Genomic DNA, 21,669 nt, shown 5'->3' on the forward strand with positions numbered 1-21,669 from the left:
GCAGGTGTAGATACCATCTAAGATGCTCACACCTCCACAAATCAACAGCCACAAGGTGGTACTACTGCGACTGAGCAGAAGCAGTCATTTTTTTGATCGGTACAAAGTTGTTACGCAGGTCTTAAACCTTCCAGGTGTTATCCGGTGCTGTATCACTCCATACCTCTGCCACTGTGGCCCAAAGTTCTTCACTTCAGTTTTTAAGGGGGTGAGGTCATCTTCAGTGCCAGTGACGCACTCGGCCACGTTATGGAGGTCTGATCTTTGAAGATTTACATCGAGAGCAATGGCATCCATCTTGGCCTCCAGAGTGGTCGTAACACATTGAATGGCTGCCAGTATCTTGGCCACAGCCAATTGCGTCCTTGGGGTCTGGGTCAGGCCGCTTCCCCTGCATCTGGCCTGGGGCTGTGTATTGATCAATTTTGTTAGTTTGTGCAGGTTCAGCGCCCTCGTCTTCTCCTATCATGAGCTCGACTTTATAACACAAGCTATAGTATGTGCTGGAGTAGTTGTTAGAGGGACTGTCTGGCCTCCCGAGCAGGGTATTCAGGCTCTCCCCTCAATCCACCCCCACAGACCAAGGGCTCCCCACGCGCTCTCGCTCGGGTGCCAGGGGCAGGAATATGACTTTCAAAAATCGATGAACGTTGTATGCTGCCTTTAGCCTTGAGGACCACTCAAGACCCATTGATTTTTAAAAAGAAACTCAAGACTCTGCTGTTTTAATTCAGACAATTGGACATTCTTTCCCCCCAGGAGCTAGCGCCGGGACACTTTGAGTGGCTGTGCGCTTTAGAAGTACAAAATAACAACAGTTTAAGGCGATAGGCTAGGCAATTCGCTCAGTCTTTTCTCACTTCCACAATGCAGATGGAGACAGTGATTGTACACTTTACAAGCATCAATAGGAGCTGGGCTGCAAGAGGTAGTAAAAGGTTACCTCCCTGGTTTGCCCTGGATGCAGCTGATTATTGTGGCATCAATCCAGCCTCCAGCTGCACAAAGTGGGAGAAACATTGGGTCATCTCTCTCGCCGTAGGGGCTTCAACAGTCCCAAATAGGCGCCCCAATCCAGTCCACTAGTGCAAGTGATTGGAGCCAACAGCAGCCATGGACCCAAGCCCCTCTGCGTTAATGTACAGATGCAACACAAGGAAATGAAAGCCTCAGGGCTTATTGGCTGCAGGCTGGCCCTCGGGATGGTCTATATGAATGGGCGTTCTTGGGGCTTACTAGTGGGGAGTGCTGAAGTGCCCACGAGTCTGCTTCGAATGAAATGCAGCACCAGGTGGGGCAGCAGGTTTGCACACCAGCAAAGGGCCTGCCATCCACCACTCAAGGACCAGTGGCCCGTAGACTCGCACCACCCCAGGCACCAATGTTTTGTTGGTGCCTTCAAGCTCGGGCTCCAGGCCCTCATGCAACATCTCCCCAACAGGCCGAGCCCTGCAAACAACACGCACCAGTCCTCACCGCTGAAGGCGGCACCTTCCACAGGGTCCGGGGTCTCAAAAACCACCTCTTTAGGTACGTCGGAGACCAGGGAGCCACAGAAACTAACCACGAGGCCAGGGCCGTCCCCGTACACTCCGCCCGCTCAGATCTCTTGGCAGGAGATGGCTCGGCGTGAGGAGGGGATCCTGCCCTCTACCTCAGTAATATTGTCCAGGCCGTCTGCGAACCCCGATGTCAACAGCGGCAGGCAAATTTTGCTTCCAGGCTGGCCACACCTTACCCTCGTCAGTCGATCTGTGCTGGGCCCAATCTTGAGGGAAGTCCCAGCAGCAGAAGGGGCCAGCATCAATGTCTCCTCCCTTGTCCCCATTCACAGTCTCAGGGATATAATTCACGGAGCGCCACATACACTCAGGAACAGACCTATGCCAAAGTGCGGCTCAACTCAGGGCCGTCCTATCGCAGGAATGCCCACATTGTCTACTTGTGACACAGAGAGCAGAGCCCTCTTAAGTGCCCACATAGTCTGCTGGATCCTAACAGGTAGCGCAACTTTAGCGTGTATCTAAGCTTAGCAAAACTGGACTGATGCAGAGGGCGCAGTGTGGAACCCTTTGTTTGAATAACTATCGTCCTCAGCCAGCTGTACCTCCACATACGGTTGGTGAACTTCAAGTAGTGGCGAAACCCCCATTTGTCGACAGCCGCCTAATTAGCCTTGCTATCTACCCCCACCTTATTCCCTGGGACCCTGACTACGGCCGCAATCAGCCTAGTATCAGGGAGAAGTTTTACTTTATATCCAGCTTGTGTGTGTGGGTAGTTTGGGTAAGCTGAATCGTGGAGGAGGGTTTGGGCCACAGGGTCTGCATGTGATTTATCAACTGACCTGCAGGATATCAGTTGCATCGCATTACGGTGCTGTGCGTGTGTAGTGCGCTCCATATGGACCAGCCTGATATCCGTGGCACAGCCTACCGATGCAAAGTGTTGGGAATGACTGCCTGTTATTAATTACCCCGCGTGGCGGTGCGGCTCTACACGTTGATTCCTTGCCAAAAGAATACTACCTTTGACATTGGTTATTACCCGCGTGGTCTCGACTCACAGTGCTGTTTAAAGTTGTCATTATTTGTGAGTGAAAACACAAAAGGGGTGCTAAGGTCCGTGGTGGCCTCAAATGTCTAACGTGTACTCAAAGAATGAAGGTATAAACTGTAAGAGTGAAAAACAGAGGTGAAGTGAACCCATCAGCCCACCCATTGGCGGAACTTCATCATCTGGGTTTGAAAAACACCAGCCTGGTATCCACTAGGTGCCTCAACTTGAGAGGAGTGTGAGTACAACAGCTAGTATATGGTACACCAGTGATGGAAAACTGGGTAAAAGTGTATGAAGGACTGTGGGAGGTGAAGAAAGTTGCAGTGTACAAAGCATATGTGCTATTGAAAAAGTGATGAGATAAAATTGACTAACATGGTGCCTAATAAACCTTTATTCTGACGGTCACCATGGTGCCAACATTAAAAGCAGAGTGTGAATGGATGTAAGTATATATTACCATTCAGAGGTGAATCAATCGGTCGACATGTTTCAGCCTAAGAAGGCTTTCTTCAGGACCTAATAAGACACTACTGCAACTGTGATAGCAAAACAAAAGTACAAAAGTACATACCATGCTAGAGACAATAACCTACCAGTCTTGTGTGAATAAATTGGTAGGAGATGGAGTCATGGTATTTTGAAACCAACTGCTCCTGAAACACAAAAACAGTGCATACAGACAAACAGATACATGTGTTGTAAATACTAACCAAGAATTAATGTGAAGGATAAGACATAAAGGACCACAGAGACACTGCTCTATTGCTATAAATTGATTAGTTAATTAATCACTCACCCGCAATTTGCTGGGAGATGGCCTCACCTCGCCTGGCGCTCGCTCAGGACTATGAGGCCCCGCTCTGGTAAGAAATAAAGAAAGGAAAGACATCAACAGAATCACTGATTTTGCTGGGAACCTATCTATTTCTTAGACCACTAGGTGTATAAGAAGGCAGATGTGACAGGACAATAGTATTTGCTGACCATGTTTAATCGATGTTGAGATGTACATGAGAATTATTTGATGACAGTATACCTGTAAGCTATTTGATGGTTCAGTCTGTAGACCCCCCCATAAATATTTTTGGGATCTGCTAGTGTCGAGTGAGCAAGTTCATAAAGCTAGAGTAGTTTCACAATGTGTAGCTTCAGGACATGAGACATTGGAGAAATAAGAATAAAAAGCAAGCTAGTATAGTTGAAGAAATAGTAAGCATGCCAAGAGATCACTCGGGAGATGAATCAACATGTTAAAGGCTAAACACCCAAGAGCTAGTAGACACTCACCTGTCCGTCGGTACCTCGAATCCCTTCTGAGTCGAGGGGAAGGTAACTCGACGGACAGGGAGGTCTGTTTAAATGTCGGTAGGGCGGACCAGAAAGTAAACACTTAGTTGTGTCGTCCCCGACACGAAGAACATGGCCAATGCGTACTTCGTAGGAAGGCCACAATGCGTCTCAGCAGCTGATTGGATAAGGACGTGTATAGGAAGTTTTGATAGGTCGAGTCATTGACCATTCATGGAACAAGCCCTTCGGAACGGGCTCGTCCAAAATGCAAAAAAAACGATCGTTTTTGATTTATATGCTGCAGGAAGAACTCAACGAGACGAAGCTTTGAAGATTTAGTGTTATATTCATTTGTATCAAAAAGGCATCCAAATATATCTGTAAATGCAAAAAAAACGACACTGGGGCCTGTGCGTGCCTCACATAAAGCTAAATATGTGCAGAGCTTGTGAAATGCGTCCAGACTTCTAATTGTGTCAAGGCGTGTATAGACAGTATGGATTGGTCGAGTCACTAGCCAATCGAGGAACCGAGACCTCGAGGTGGACTCATCCAACATGCAGGTACCAAAACGTGTATGGTTTATTCGTTGCGGGGAAACTTATTAAATCGATAGAAAATGGATGGGTATTCATATTTAGTGATGGCGCGAGCACGTCTGTACAGTGCCGATTTTTAAATCCATCTGATTTGCTGCAGCGGAGCAAGGAGCCTGATAAGCGGGCATGCTCCGTCTCGCATTCGCTGCATTGTGCGTAATAGCATCCAGTGTCATGTTGTTACATACATGGAGAAGAGATACAGAGAGTGTGTGGGCTGCAGTAGCGGACAGATATGCTCGTGGGAAAAACTGGTAGAGTCAGAGGCTAGTCGGTATGGTATACAAACAGAATAAGAGTTACTCGGGGCATATCGGACAAAGGCTTCGAAACCGTAGACAAGTTGTTAAGGACATACATTGTTAAGGACATAATCTTTAAGAGATTGTCAACTAGTGTCCTGAGCTCTCTAGATTTGGATCCAAGGGATCTTGTCATTCAGCCCTCCTGTCGTGCAATTCAGCCTAAAAATCCACTTCTGTTCCTTAACGAACAGATAGTGTGAAACATCACTGATGTGTGGTGGAATGAAAGGTTTTTCGATCACTATCCATTTCAAATCTTCAACGTTGTGTCTCATGGTAAGAAAGTGGTTAGTGAGATGTGTTGCCTGGCGATTACACCGAATGGTGCTCTTATGCTCCAGTATCCTGAGTCTCACTTTTCTTGTTTTCATCCCTATATTAGAAGAAAATCCAAGTATGTTAGACTCTATACCCACTACCAGTTCGGCACCGTTGGGAGATTGGGATACCATTCTAAATTTTTTAAAAAGTCACTCGCGTACCATCATACATGGCCAAATCATGGCAGAGAACCTTCACGGGAAATGCTCACCTACTGGTCTCATAGTAACTAATACTCCAAGACTTTTTCTAACGGACAAAACCTTGCTCAAGGATTGGGCATTAATCGCTTGGCGATGTACTTGCGACTGGCTGATTCTTATCATCACCAAGGCCAAGAGAATGTCAGATGCTATACTGGTTGAGATACAAGTGTTAGAGGGCCAAATCAAAACTACCATCACTGATAGACAATTCAAGAAACAATTAGAAGAAGCTAATAAAACCAATAAAGAATATAAAGATTCTATCTTTTTTGCGAAGATAGATAAATTCAAAAAGGATCTTGATAAATTCTCTTTTGAGTAAATGTATCCTTATACCAGCGACAACTATACACCACCCGATTTTACCAAGAAAGGCAAAAGATATGGATCTAATTACTCCACATCTTCCTCTGACTCTGATTCAAACACATCAGATCCAAACATGGGCGATCCTACTCAGTCTAGAGGTAGAGGTCAATATAATCGACCGAATCGTAGAAGGACAGGACAAGGTAATCGATTCCAACCAGGGCCTTGGTGGCCCCCAGCACCTTGGGGTTATCCACAATTTCCCTACCCCATGGCACAATATCCCCCCCCCCCAACCTCAACCATTCTTTGACGGCCAGACTTTTTTAGGGCAGGGTCGAGGCTGGAATTGAGGCAAACGGAGGGGACAGTCGACAGTACAGTGGGCAGACGAACGGGAACCTGTCCCACCTCGCAACCGACGGGGCCAACAATAATCACCCAAGGCAGCACAGATGACCTGGTAGTCAACCTCAGCGTGCGGACACTTACTCCCATAGAACACCAAGTTCGTAAGGACTGGGCTTTGTCCCTACCTATAGTGGTGACGCTTTCCAACTAAGAACTGAAGTTGAAAAATTCTTCAGAAAAGTGCGGCTGCACTTTTTCTTTTTAGATCAAAATACTGATCAGGAACAGCGAGTTGTGAACACTGGTCTGAAAAAGAAATACACCTTTACCCAGTTACCTCATCAAGTACCTCCGATTGTGTGTGCTTTTGAGAAAGCAGTAACTCACGAGATCGGTGCTTTGAATCTATCCAAGCACGACACCTTTCAGAATCTTTCCAGAGCTGAAAAACTGGCATTAAAAACCTTGTCCGAAGACAGCCTTATTACTATTAAACCTGCCGACAAGGGGGGAGCAATAGTGATTCTTGACACTACTTCATACCGAGCAGAGTGCTTAAGACAGCTAGGTGATTCCAACTCCTACACTCTTCTCACTGAGGATCCCACTACTAGACTTTCATCTGAAATCAAGAACTTAGTAGAGGAGGCTAACGCGGAGGGCTGGATCACACCTCATGAAGCTTCATTTCTGATTACCACCCATCCAGTGACCCCATATTTCTACGCCCTACCGAAAATTCACAAACCAACCAGACCCCCTCCGGGGCGACCAATTATATCTGGTATCGGTTCGCTACTTGAGCCCCTCTCCACCTTTGTGGATTTTTTCCTGCAACCCTTAGTGAGCACCATGCCCACCTATTTACAGGACACAAAGGACGTATTGCGTCTTTTGCCAGAGGTTGATTTCAACATCGAGACTGACCTCTTGGTCAGTTTCGATGTGGAATCACTTTATACCTGTATTCCCCAGGAAGAAACTCTGTTTACGATAAGAAATTTGCTAGAATCTCAAGATCTTAGGAGCATCACTCCGGTGAATTTTATCATGGAGCTGGCCAGGATGGCCATGACTGAGAACTTCTTCCAATTTGAGGACTCACTGTACTTACAAATCTCTGGTACCTCAATGGGGAGCGTTTTCGCCCCCAGTCTGGCGAACCTTTATGTCCACCAATTTGAGACACAGTCGATATTTGATTCCACCAATCCTTTTTCCACACAAATGTTAGTGTGGAAAAGATATATCGACGATATCCTGGTGATATGGCGTGGGGACACAACATCTGTCCTTGCTTTTCAGACTTGGATCAATGCCCAAAATCAATTCCTTAAATTCACTCTTGAATTTAGTAAGACAGAACTCCCTTTTTTGGATTTACTTATCTTCCCAAGAGATGGCCACTTGGCCAGTAAACTCTATCGCAAACCTATGGCGAGAAATTCGTTGCTCCAATTCCAAAGTCATCATCCACGTTCCCTTCGGGAAAACCTGCCTTTTAGTCAGTTCCTTAGGGTACGTAGGAACTGTACAGAAATGTGTGACTACGTAGACCTATCAAAGGATCTAAGCACTAAACTGAAGAAGCGAAACTATCCATCTTCTATCATACGCAAGGCAAAAAAGAGGGCTTCTAACAATCACCGTGATGCACTGCTTGCTCCTCCAGTTCCAAAACTTCCTCTTGAAAACTTGACGTTTGTAACCCCCTTCAGCACAGCCTCAACTCAAGTACAAAAAATAATCAGAAAACATTGGCGTATTCTTAACACGGCTGGAGTTTCCATACCCTGCCCAATGTTTTCTTTTAAACGGAGTCAAAATCTCCGTGACGGCCTAGTACACTCCAGACCATGTAAGCTTCAACAGGAGACTATTCACACTCTATGGAATCTTCTGCCAGTTCAGGGTCATCATCCCTGTGGCTGCTGCTCCGTATGTCCCCAAACTGAGAAAACCTTAACAGTAGACATCGGCACAGCACGCCCCTGGATCTTGAAACATCACACCAACTGTAACAGCGAAAAAGTGATTTACATGATTTCTTGTCCGTGTTCCCTACGGTATATAGGGATGACAACAAGAAAAGTGAGACTCAGGATACTGGAGCATAAGAGCACCATTCGGTGTAATCGCCAGGCAACGTGTCTCACTAACCACTTTCTTACCATGAGACACAACGTTGAAGATTTGAAATGGATAGTGATCGAAAAACCTTTCATTCCACCACACATCAGTGATGTTTCACACTATCTGTTCGTTAAGGAACAGAAGTGGATTTTTAGGCTGAATTGCACGACAGGAGGGCTGAATGACGAGATCCCTTGGATCCAAATCTAGAGAGCTCAGGACACTGGTTGACAATCTCTTAAAGAATATGTCCTTAACAATGTATGTCCTTAACAACTTGTCTACGGTTTCAGAGCCTTTGTCCGATATGCCCCGAGTAACTCTTATTCTGTTTGTATACCATACCGACTTCTTATTCTGTTCGTATACCACACCGCCCTCTAATGAGATCGCACTCACATAGATAAGAGTACCAGCTAATAACAGCGTCAGGGCTGGCTAGCCTCTGACTCTACCAGTTTTTCCCACGAGCATATCTGTCCGCTACTGCAGCCCACACACTCTCTGTATCGCTTCTCCATGTATGTAACAACATGACACTGGATGCTACTACGCACAATGCAGCGAATGCGAGACTGAGCATGCCCGCTTATCAAGCTCCTTGCTCCGCTGCAGCAAATCAGATGGATTTAAAAATCGGCACTGTACAGACGTGCTCGCGCCATCACTAAATATAAATACCCATCCATTTTCTATCGATTAATAAGTTTCCCCGCAACGAATAAACCATACACGTTGTGGTTTCCTGCATGTTGGATGAGTCCACCTCGAGGTCTCGGTTCCTCGATTGGCTAGTGACTCGACCAATCCATACTGTCTATACACGCCTTGACCCAATTAGAAGTCTGGACGCATTTCACAAGCTCTGCACATATTTAGCTTTATGTGAGGCACGCACAGGCCCCAGTGTCGGGGTTTTTTGCATTTACAGATATATTTGGATGCCTTTTTGATACAAATGAATATAACACTAAATCTTCAAAGCTTCGTCTCGTTGAGTTGTTCCTGCAGCATATTAAATCAAAAACGATCGGTTTTTTTGCATTTTGGACGAGCCCGTTACAAAGGGCTTGTTCCATGAATGGTCAATGACTCGACCTATCAAAACGTCCTATACACGTCCTTATCCAATCAGCTGCTGAGACGCATTGTGGCCTTCCTACGAAGTACGCATTGGCCATGTTCTTCGTGTCGGGGACGACACAACTAAGTGTTTACTTTCTGGTCCGCCCTACCGACATTTAAACAGACCTCCCTGTCCGTCGAGTTACCTTCCCCTCGACTCAGAAGGGATTCGAGGTACCGACGGACAGGTGAGTGTCTACTAGCTCTTGGGTGTTTAGCTTTTAACATGTTGTTTCATCTCCCGAGTGATCTCTTGGCATGCTTACTATTTCTTCAACTATACTAGAATGCTTTTTATTCTTATTTCTCCAATGTCTCATGTTCTGAAGCTACACATTGTGAAACTACTCTAGCTTTATGAACTTGCTCACTCGACACTTGCAGATCCCAAAAATATTTCTGTGTCTGCCAATACCGGGCTATCAAGATATTTATGGGAAGTCTACAGACTGAACCATCAAATAGTTTACAGGTATACTGTCAAATAATTCTCATGTACATCTCAACATCGATTAAACATGGTCAGCAAATACTATTGTCCTGTCACATCTGCCTTCTTATACACCTAGTGGTCTAAGAATTAGATAGGTTCCCAGCAAAATCAGTGATTCTGTTGGTGTCTTTCCTTTCTTTATTTCTTACCAGAGCGGGGCCTCATAGTCCTGAGCGAGCGCCAGGCGAGGTGAGGCCATCTCCCAGCAAATTGCGGGTGAGTGATTAATTAACTAATCAATTTATAGCAATAGAGCAGTGTCTCTGTGGTCCTTTATGTCTTATCCTTCACATTAATTCTTGGTTAGTATTTACAACAAGTGTACCTGTTTGTCTGTATGCACTGTTTTTGTGTTTCAGGAGCAGTTGGTTTCAAAATACCATGACTTCATCTCCTACCAATTTATTCACACAAGACTGGTAGGTTATTGTCTCTAGCATGGTATGTACTTTTGTACTTTTGTTTACTACCACAGTTGCAGTAGTGTCTTATTAGGTCCTGAAGAAAGCCTTCTTAGGCTGAAACATGTCGACCGATTGATTCACCTCTGAATGGTAATATATACTTACATCCATTCACACTCTGCTTTTAATGTTGGCACCATGGTGACCGTCAGAATAAAGGTTTATTAGGCACCATGTTAGTCAATTTTATCTCATCACTTTTTCAATAGCACATATGCTTTGTACACTGCAACTTTCTTCACCTCCCACAGTCCTTCATACACTTCTACCCAGTTTTCCATCACTGGTGTACCATATACTAGCTGTTGTACTCACACTCCTCTCAAGGTGAGACACCTAGTGGATACCAGGCTGGTGTTTTTCAAACCCAGATGATGAAGTTCCGCCAATGGGTGGGCTGATGGGTTCACTTCACCTCTGTTTTTCACTCTTACAGTTTATACCTTCATTCTTTGAGTACACGTTAGACATTTGAGGCCACCACGGACCTTAGCACCCCTTTTGTGTTTTCATTAGTTCCATAGGGGTAGGGTGTTGTTAGGTTCTTAATCTCATAAACCCCCCAGACCCCTTCCACCTTTGTTTGTCCATTATTTGTGAGTGCATATGTGATTATGAGCCGTGGGTTGCGTTTGACAGCCATCGAAATCTAGCCCATAGTTGGTGTACATACAACTGGCCCAAGGCAAGTGTGCTTGGCCCCTTTTATTGTCAGGCGCCATGTCACTTGTGACGCCTGTGCTGGATGAATTTGGGGTGAGCGTGACAAGCCAGCCCTCAGTCAGTGGCTGGCAAACCAGTACATTGCCAAACACTAGAATGGGTCCAGCAGAACTACATCCCTCCCAAACCTTACTCAAAGAAGATACACAAGTCCAACCTGCTAGACCGATATCTTCAACCATTTGTGCAAACCATGAGATCATTTCTCAAAGACACCACGGACTTCCTAAATAAATTACGAGAAGTGAGAGTAGGTGAAGACGAAACAATAATTTTATGTTCCATAGATGTTAAATCCTTATACACCTCGATACCTCATCAGCTAGGCATAGAAGCAGTGGAGAAAGCCTTATTGCAGATGGATTACGATGAGAACATGAACATTTTTCTTATGGAATTACTTGAATTTACCCTCATGCACAGCTATTTCAAGTGGAAGGATAACTGGTACCTACAGAAGAGTGGCAACTCTATGTGTAAATGTGCAGCACCTATGTATGCGAACATTTTCATGAATGAGTATGAAGAACAACATATCTTGAACTCACCCTCATGGAAAGATAACATTCGTCTATATTTGCGCTATATAGATGCCATTTTCATCCTATGGAAAGGCACTGAAGAAAATCTAAAGACAAACAGCCAACCTCAACACTATCAATGAACGGATCCAATTTACGTACAGCATACAGAATAACACCATACATTTTCTGGATGTAGTCATAACCAAAACCGCAACAGGTTTTGAAAGGAATATGCTACTTACCAGTATGCATCTGTTCTTGGCATGTAGGGCTGCTGACATTCATATCTGTGCATAGATCGCCGCCTAGTGTTGGGTCCGGATGATTGCAGTTTGTTGTCCTGGAAGAGTCTTCGAAGTATCACAAGATAGGGGACTCCTCCCCTGGACTACAGTGCGCATGGGCATCCTTTCCATGCTCAGATTGTTTTTCGCCATTGTGGCAGAGGTAGAGATAGGAAAGTAAGAGATGTTCGTGCTAGAGAGAATGCTGCAGCTGCGACAGGCGCCGGGGAGGAGGGCCGGCGATATGAATGTCAGCAGCCCTACATGCCAAGAACAGATGCATACTGGTAAGTAGCATATTCCGTTCAAAGGCATGTGGGCTACTGAATTCATATCTGTACATAGACTGAATAGCAGTATCTCCTCTAGCAGTGGCCACCTGTGCCATCTGCAGCAGTTTGGAAAAGAGTTTTGAGGACAGCCTGGTCTACAGCAGCTTGCTGTTTAGCTTGCACGTCTACACAGTAGTGTTTAGTGAAAGTGTGTATGGTGGACCATGTGGCTGCCTTACAGATGTCTTCGAGGGGAATATTTCCTAGGAAAGCCATGGATGCCCCCATTTTCCGTGTAGAGTGCGCTCTAGGGGGGACTGTTAAAGTGCGGTTTAGCTTTTAGATAACATATTTGAATGCATTTAACTATCCATCTGGCTATTCCTGACTTTGAAATAGGATTTCCCTTGTGCTGTGGTGCAAAAGCAACAAACAGTTGCTTTGTTTTCCTAAAGGATTTAGTTCTGTCCACATAGTATAGTAGAGCTCTCCGAACGTCTAGTGTGTGCAGGGCTCTTTCAGCTACTGATTGTGGATTCCGAAAGAATACCGACAGTTCAATTGCTTCATTAATATGGAAGTTGGATACGACTTTAGGCATGAATTTAGGGTTTGTTCGAAGAACTACCCTGTTAGCATGTACCTGCATGAAAGGTTCTTGAATTGTCAGTGCTTGGAATTCGCTCACTCTTCTGAGTGAGGTGATGGCAACTAAGAATGCGACCTTCCACGTTAGGAATTGCAATTCGCATGAGTGTAGAGGTTTGAAAGGAGGTCCCATGAGTCTGGTAAGCACTATATTTAGATTCCAGACTGGGGAAGGAGGGTGTCTTGGAGGGATCACTCTTTTTAGACCCTCCAAAAATGCTTTAATTGCTGGTACCCTGAACAGAGAAAGGTGTTGCCTGTTCTGAAGGTATGCTGCTATAGCAGCGAGGTGTAGTGGAATGGAAGAGTATGCTAAGTTACATCTTTGTAAGTGCAGCAGGTAGCATATAATGTTCTAAATGGAAGCGTCTAATGGGTTGATTTGGTTTTGATGAGGAACTAATGACAGTTCTAGGAACATTGTGTACCATGGTTGTCTCGCCCATGTGGGAGCAACCAGGATTAGGGTGAGTGAGTGTTGTCGCAGTTTGCGTGCCACCAGCAGGATTAACGGTGCTGGGGGAAAAGCGTACGCAAATCTGCCTGACCAGTTCATCCATATCGCATTGCCCAGTGACAACGGATGTGGGAATCTGGCGGCAAAGTACTGGCATTTGGAGTTTTCTTTTGTGGCGAAGAGGTCTACCTCTGGGTGACCCCATTCCTGGAAGAATGGTTGGAGAACTTGGGGGTGAATTTCCCATTCGTGTATTTGTTGGCTGTGCCTGCTGAGCAGGTCGGCAATCTGATTGTCCTTCCCTGAGAGGTGTTCTGCTAGGAGAAAGATGTTCTTTGGAATTGCCCACTTCCAAATGCTGTGCGCCAGATGGGACAGCTGTGGAGAGTGGGTTGCTCCCGGTTTCTGGATATAGTACATTGCGGTCATGTTGTCCGTCTGGATCAACACCATCTTGTTGTACATGTATTTTCGAAAGGCTTTTAGGGCTAGGAAGATTGCTAGCAACTCTAGTTGATTGATATGCAGCCTTCTTTGTTGTTTGTCCCGAGCCCTTGTACTGTGTACTGAAGGAGATGGGCTCCCCAGCCTGTCAGTGATGCGTCCGCTGTTAGTACTAGTTGTGGAACCGGCTCTAGGAACAGTCGCCCTTCTGAAAGGTTTAGTGGGTTCCACCACTGCAGAGATTTGTGTGTGCAACTGTCCACCAACACTAGGTCTTTTAGGTGTCCACGAGCCTGGTTCCATTGCCGTGCTAGGCATTCCTGTAACGGGCGCATTTGAAGTCTGGCATGGGGGGACAATGAATATGCAGGAGGCCATCATGCCTATGAGCTGCATGAAAACTTGGGCTGGCAGGGAGTGCTGTGGCAGGAATTTGCGGATGAGTATCTGCATGCTGGCTATCCTTGCTGTGTTTGGGTACGCCTTTGCCACTGAGGTGTTTATAGTGGCTCCCAGGTATTGTTGTATGTGGGAAGGTTGCAAATGCGATTTTGTGTAGTTGATTGAAAAGCCTAGGCTGTGTAGCAACTGGATAGTGTGGAACGTGTATGCTGCACACTCTTGGTACGATTTTGCTTGTATTAGCCAATCGTCCAGATAGGGGTACACATGGACGTGTTGCCTCCTGGGATGCGCTGCTACTGTCGCTAAGCATTTTGTAAAGACTCTTGGAGCCGTGGTAACCCCGAAGGGCAAGACCTTGAATTGGTAGTGCTGCCTTTCTATTGTGAACCTGAGGTATTTTCTGTGGGCTGGATGGATGGGTATGTGGAAGTACGCATCCTTGAGGTCCAGTGTTGCTAGGAAGTCTACCTGTTGTAGCAATGGGAGCACTTGCTGTAGTGTGATCATATGGAAGTGCTCCGACAGTATGTATTGATTTAGGGGCCTGAGGTCCAGTATTGGTCTGAGGGAACCGTCCTTTTTGGGAATAAGGAAGTATAGGGAGTATACTCCTGTCCCTTGCTGGTGGAAAGGGACTGGCTCTATGGCCCCCTTTTCCAGCATGCTCTTCACCTCTTGTTGAAGTAGGGTGATGTGTTCTATGGACATAGGACGATGTCTGGGTGGTATGTTTGGTGGCGTAGAAGTCAGTTCGAGGCAATAACCAGACTGGATAATTTCTCTCACCCACCTGTCTGTGGTGATTGTGTGCCAGACAGGTAGGAACTGTTGTAGTCTGCCTCCGACTGGTGTTAAGTGTTCCGGAGGCAGCGTAATGAAGTCACTGTTTTGTGGTGGCGGAGGCTCTGGTGTTATTGCCTCCCCGCCCTCTTCCTTTAGGATTGTCATCTCTGTAACCACCTCTGTTGGTGTTCTTTGTGAAGGAACCTTGTGTGTTACCCTTGTAGGAGGTAGATGTTTGTGAAGCATTTCCTCGTGTGTTTGCTCTGTATGAGGAGAGCCGAAAGGAGCCCCTATGTTGCAAAAAGTGCAGTGCACCCATGGTTTTTGCTGTTTCTGTGTCCTTTTTCATTTTGTCCAAGATGGTGTCAACCACAAGACCAAATAAAAAATCTGGGTTGACGGGTTGGTTGAGAATGGTGGACTGCACCTCATTCTTAAAACCTGAAACCCGCAGCCATGCATGTCTGTGGAGAAGGACACTAGTATTAATGGATCTAGCTGCGGTGTCTGCAGCGTCCAGCGCACATTTAATGGAGGCATTGGAGATGAATTTTCCCTCCTGAATAAGATCATTTGCTTGTGCTTTAAACGGCTCGGGCAAATGTTGCATAAGGCTCTCGAGCTGATCGTAATGTGCCCTATCGTAACGAGCCAGTAGTGCCTGTGTGTTAGCAATTCTCCAAGAGTTGGATGCCTGTGCCGCTACCCTCTTGCCCGATGCCTCTAGGATTTTGGACTCTTTATCAGGGGGAGGTGCTTCCCCTGTAGTCTGAGAGTTTGCTCTTTTTCGTGCGTTAGCAGCCACTAGGGAGTCTAGTGGCAGCTGGCCTTTGATATAGGTGGGGTCTGTAGGAGCCGGTCTATACTTTTTTTCTATTCTGGGATTGATTACCCGTGCCCTGGCTGTGTCTTTAAATATGTCAGGGGCATGTTTTAGAACTCCCTTTAACATTGGAATAGTTTTGACACTCTTCTCTGGAGTAGTGAAAGTGTCAAAGAGGAAGTCCTCTTCTACAGGGTCACTGTGCATGTCCACGTTGTGGAATTGCGCTGCCCTGTCTATGAGTTGGTTAAATACTACTGTGTCATCGGTGGGCGATGGTTTAGTAGGATAAGTGGGCACATCAGGGATAGGATGTGTATCATAAGGATCTGTTGGCTCCTCCCAAGGTTCCTCTTGATCTGGGTCTTGAGGAAAGTAATATAGGGGCTGTGGTTTGTAGGAGAGTGGGGTCTGCAATCCTATGGTCACCCCAGATTTTTGCTTTTTGCTTCACTGGTTTACGACTTTACCTGGCTGTGGGCCTGCTAATCAGACCCACAGCCTAGCTGTTCTCTCTCTAAATTGACAACCATGTACTTTAGGTGCATTTACCAATTGGTATTGGGCCACCTTATCAGTCCCTGTAACAGTGTACCTTAGGTATCCAGGGCATAGGTGTACCCAGGGCTTAAAGCATGTATTATGCCACCCTTGGCTGGCCATCTAAAACTGACACAACTGGCTGCACGACAGCTGGGGCAAGGTGGTGTAAACACCCTTTGCTGTAGATATAGTATACCTATATCTAACCCTAAAATGGACACATATATTCCTATCAGTCACTCCTATGGAAGGCCTTATCAATCCTGAAGGCAGAGTGTTTGGAATTATGTGAGATGGTGCTCTGGCATGAGCTGAGCCCATTTGCAGCTTGCGGAACCAAGTCCTAATAGCTGTTCCATGATAACGCTATACCATATACTCTTAAGTGCATTATCAACCTCGCGGTTAAATGCCAACTCTGGTATAACATTATCAAAACATGTCGAGTAAGGTGTCATACGAATTGGAATACTACCCCCTCGCCAATTCTGGCGACGGGGGTAGCATTCCACCCTCCTAGAGGGGCACGACATGTATGTAACTGAGAACCCCGGTTAAAGTTAACTTGAGCCTTGGCATCACAAAATGGATGCTGCCACCACAGACACAAGTCTGACCTCCTGCTGCTGGGAGTCCTTCCAGCGAGGGCGGCTTGGACAAAGGGTTTCCTGCCCTGGGAGGTGCTAGCACCACCCCAGACAGGATTTTGTGTATTGGGTAGGATAGGCCTGAAAGGAATGAGACATGCCTGGGGCACACCAGGTGCCCTGTGCATACACCGGTTCAAACCAGTTGCTGGGGCACTCCAGCCCCAGCTCTGGCGGGAAACCGGACAAAGGATAGGGGGTGTAACCACCCCCCTTCCTGGTCCCACCCAGGGGAGGGACCTAGTCAGTAGTGCAGCCCCCTTTAGCAGGAAAGGTAGGATCTGGTCCCATTCCAAATTAGATTATCCTGAACCATTCTACAAGAAGAAACTCCGGACTTCGACGTTCTGCTCCACAGAAGACTGAAGAATCTCCCTTGTGGACAAGGAGTGTCCACCCTGCAATTGCAGGCACCATCAAGCGTCCAGCGGCTTCACTTTGTCGTCTTCCCTCGAGGATCCAGACTTCAGAGCCCCACGAGACCCGGATTCCCAGACCTCTCCGACCTCAACTTACATCTGCAGCAAAGCTGAGACCCGTGGGTGCGACGAGACACGTGGGACCGGCCATCTTGAACGAACCTGCACTTCGCTTCCAGCACGACTCCCGAGGTAAACTCAACCAAGTGCTTTGGGGATTGAGAAGCCCCAGCCCCGAGCAGCCCCTGCACCGAAGATCAGCCCTCCAGCTTCCACGAGATCTGCGTGGGGCCCTTCTGCTTGTTTGCTGCTCGACGCGTTGTCTGGTCACTTGCCGGCTGGCTAGTGGCATCCTAGACGATGAACCTTTGAATCTTTGCTGCTGGTCTGGTTGCTCCAGACTGGCCCTTGCTCCCTTCCAAAAGAGGGGCACCCCGGACTCTCCTAATCCGCACCAGACGTCTTTTCCACTCACCGCGTGGGTTGCCTTTGCCAAGGCCTGTTGACTCCAATTCCGGATCCGACACCGCCGACAGCGAGAGCCTGCGTGGGACAGCTCATGCCTCCATCCTTGTCGTCGAAGACACCTCCTGGTCCACGTGGCTGCAGAGTCAAGCGTCCACTCTTCACCTGATCGCGACGACAGCACCTGGTTCCTTCCTGGTTCCACACCGGTCACTGGCTAGTGACTTTGAACATTGTCCCCTCTGCTTTCAGGTCCACTTCTTCACCGATCCACCCTTGGATCACACCGGACATCTTCCTCCTGGTCGCCTGCAGCATCTTTTCTTTCAGGCTCCATTGACTTCAACGCGAGAACCCGACACACTTTGGCACCTATGCACCCGCAGTCCGTGGGTGAGGTAACAAGAGCATTTCGGTGCTCAAGGGTAGTCTAACTGTCCTAGTGTCCGATTCCACAGTCATTTTAGTCCTACCTAGTCAGGATTGTCCGTACTCACCTTTTACTTGAACTGTACTGTCCATAGACGTTGTTACGCATCTCGCGTGTGAGTTCACACTCTGCAGACGCGTTCCGTGGGCCTCCTATTACTTACCTAGAGTTAGTGTAGCGTGGTCCCATCGATCCTACAGCCTCTGGACAGCTCCATTCCTTTTATCGACTTTCACATTCCACTTACTTAGTATATGGTTTGTCGTGCCCCTAGGGCACCATTGTAATTTTGTGCAACTTGTCGTATTTTTCGTAAGAGATTGTCATGTGCTTAGCCCTCGGACCTCATAAAGAGTTTAGAGGTGTTGTTATTAATAAATATACTGTTTATTTTCATAACAACCTGTGTGGTGTCCTTTCATCTGGTATTCAAGGGGTTATATTGTGGTAAAACAGCTGGCTTCACATGCCAAAAGAGTTTAGCCTAAGACTGCTTTGTCCATGCTACCATTAGGATAGCTGGTCTATAAGGTTGTCTTACAACCAATCACCATAAGGGTTGTTTGGACTGATACAAGGTGATCACTAGAACTAGTGAGCATCATATATCAGGCCAACTTCTCACATGGTTCATACCCTGTGTCCCCCTCATCGTCATCGTGGTTAGAAGGTGAGGTAGGTGCAAGTGGTGTGGAGGGCATAATAGGTTGAAAAGGGAGTGAGGGCCTAGTGGGAGTAGTGACAAAGTCCTTTTTCTTGAGTGGGATAGGTGAATCAGGTGCTAAGTCCAAAGGTCTCTTTTTCCTATGCAGGATGGTAACTTTACCAGTGTCTGGGTTAATGTAAATTTTTGCTTGGTCCTCGGATGGATCTGCGTGGAATAGTTCTTCCTCTACAGTCCTGGGTTTAGGCATGGACCTTTTTGGGTTGACAAAGGCAGGTTTGTCGACGGCCTTTGGTGTTTTGCTTTATTTTTTCGGCTTGGGCCCTGATTTGGGCTCGACTCGTTTCGGGTCGACGGGAACTTTCGGGTCGACACGTTGTTGGAGCTCCTTAGGCTTTTTTGGGTGAGAGTCTTTCACCGGATCGATGGTCTTTTTCGGATCGACCGGTGTTTATGGAGTTGTTACTTTCTGGTCGACAGATTTGTCCGGCTTCGATACGGCACTGGATGCCGGGTCGACTGTTTTTGGAACCGCAGGCTTGGTCGAGACGGCGACCTTCCTTGGTTCGGCGCTCTTCAGCTGCGCTCCCTTGTTTAGCTCGACCGATTTTTTGGGGTCGACGGCTTTTGGCTGAGCGGCCTTTGCGGGGTCGACAGTCTTTCGGCTCGACGCTCTTTGGCTGTACGGCCTTTTTTGGATCGACGTCCTTCGGGTCGGTGACCTTTTTTGGCTCTGGAACCTTCTTCTGGGCAACGTTACTAGGCCCTGGGGTGTCTGAAGGTTTCGGTTTCGTAGCAGAGCCTGAAGGCGGGGCTGTCGAAAGTCTTTTATGATCTTGGCTAAGGCCTGTTGGCGATGCCTCGACCGGAGCCTTTGGTGAGGGGTCAATAGGTGTCGGGGGCAGTGTACTCACGATTTGTCCCGACGGGAGTTCGTCGGAGTTGGAGTAGTTCTCGACTGTGATGATCTCTAGGTCAGAGTCTGGAGCGTCCTGTAGGTCCTGTTCATCATCGAAGATGTTGTCGGGTTCCGGTGCCTGTCGTTGCATTTCTTGCCTAGCGGCCCGTCGGATCCGTATGGTTTTTTCCGACCGGAACTGGGCGCAGGCCGGGCAGGTTTCTTCCCTATGGTCTGGGGAAAGGCACTTGTTGCATACTGAGTCTCTGTCAGTATGGGGGAACTTTGAGTTGCATTGTGGGCACCTTTTGAAGGGCTTTTATTGTGATTGAATTTAATTGTCTAACAGTCTTGGAGAAGGTGTATTTAAAAACAACTAATGATTTAAGTATTCTATGTTGGCAGACCCAGTGCTTTTTCAACTGGTGTATTAAACCCCCATTTGATTTAGTGCTGTGCAGGATGAATGTGTGAGGTGTGTTTGTGAAATGGCTGAATTGGTGAGATTGAACGTATACATGTGAATTTTGTGCACTTTCCCTTCTGTCCATCCCCATTGTTTGTACAGTATTTTTTGTATTAATGTGATTGAATTGCAAATGATTTATAATATATACATTTTAGAATAAATAGCTATTAAATAGCACCAGATGCATTGTATGGTTGTCTATGCATTTCTGATAGAGTTGTTTTTTTAATAAGGCATCAGTACTGTCATTGAGTCAGCACTGCCCAGCGAGTCAGCAGTGTTAAGACCACAACAGATGGTGAACTTGGCTGCGTCTCTCCCCTCAGCAATAGCTTGGGAAAGATTTGTCCGAGCCTCCACCGGACACTGAGGCAGCACTTGCACAACCGTATATCACACAGAAGGGGAGTAACGGGCCAAGAGACACGCAGTGTTCACGGACCGTAGGCCTGAACTGGTGCACCGGCAGTGCCGGACAGTCCAAAAACAAGGGCCATGGCTTACAAAAACTCCTGCAGCTGGGCCGGAGTCGCTGATTGACCCGGAAAGGGCAGGTAGGCCATCAGCAACTGCCTAGGCTCCGCCGGTACAGCACCACCTGTCCCCTTAGCAGCATTGCGCGACCGGCTAGGGGAAGGCGAAGAGCGACAATGCTTCATCGACTTTTTATGCTTCACCTTACCTGACTCAGAGTGTGAAGACTTCAAGTGATGGTGATGGCTCCACGCCCGGTCCCTCGACCTTCCTCTGGACTGGGAACGTGAACGGTGCGGAACCGACTCCCGGGCCTCGAGCCACTTTAGGGACCACTCCCGCAATGTTTTCGGAGCCGTGGCCCGGCAGTGGGGGCACGACTGAGTCATGGTCGCGCCCCAGGCAGTAGAGACTCGCGCTGCGGGTCCGTCACCGACATCATGCGGGGACAGGCCGCGCAGGACTTAAAACCGGGCGTTCCTATGCACATGTAGATTGATATATTACTTGAAAACAGAGACAAAAGTCCCCAAAAATTCAGTCAAAAAATGTCTGGGGGTACCACTCTCTGGAACTGCACTTGCCGGCGTGGCAAAAGAAAGTATTGACGTTCGCGCGTCTGGATAGCTACAGCAAAGTCATCTCGGCGACTGCGGCGCACGTGGAGCCGTACGACGACGCTTACCGATGCACAGGGGTACTGCTGTCAAAAAAACTTTCCGGATCCAGTCTAATGCCTGGGGATATTCTAAGGTAAGGAATCTATCACTAACGGGTCTCTTTCAGATTAGTAGCATGCCAACAGGGAAACACCAGGCATGCAGACAGGCATAAGATGCCAAAGCTAGCTTGCTATTGTAAGAGAGCACCTGTGTAGTCTGACAGAATGTTTTATTTCATTTATGAGTTGCAGTTTAAGGGTTTTGCTTATGACTTGCAACCAGGGGTGCACACTCCGTAAGGGCATGGCCTTCTGTGCCTGCTCTCGGTTTCTACGTGTGGAGCCTGTAGAATTCTTGTGATTCCTGCAAACCCTGGCTTAATCAGAATTTGGTCTAAAGCAGTATGGAAGACGTGACCATTGAAGAGGGTGCCCAACTTTTAATGCAATAAATAGTGCCCAAAGCTTTTCTCATAAG

General features: G+C 47.2%; 1 protein-coding gene across 2 annotated transcripts in view; it reads right to left on the reverse strand.

Annotated features, from left to right (window-relative positions):
- ELAC2 (elaC ribonuclease Z 2) overlaps window positions 1–21,669 on the reverse strand; it is a 397,407-nt gene that overhangs the window by 26,300 nt on the left and 349,438 nt on the right. The gene's annotated exons all lie outside the window — the stretch shown is intronic.

The sequence above is a fragment of the Lissotriton helveticus genome, chromosome 7, assembly GCF_964261635.1.
Source record: "Lissotriton helveticus chromosome 7, aLisHel1.1, whole genome shotgun sequence".
Classification (NCBI taxonomy): Eukaryota; Metazoa; Chordata; class Amphibia; order Caudata; family Salamandridae; genus Lissotriton; species Lissotriton helveticus.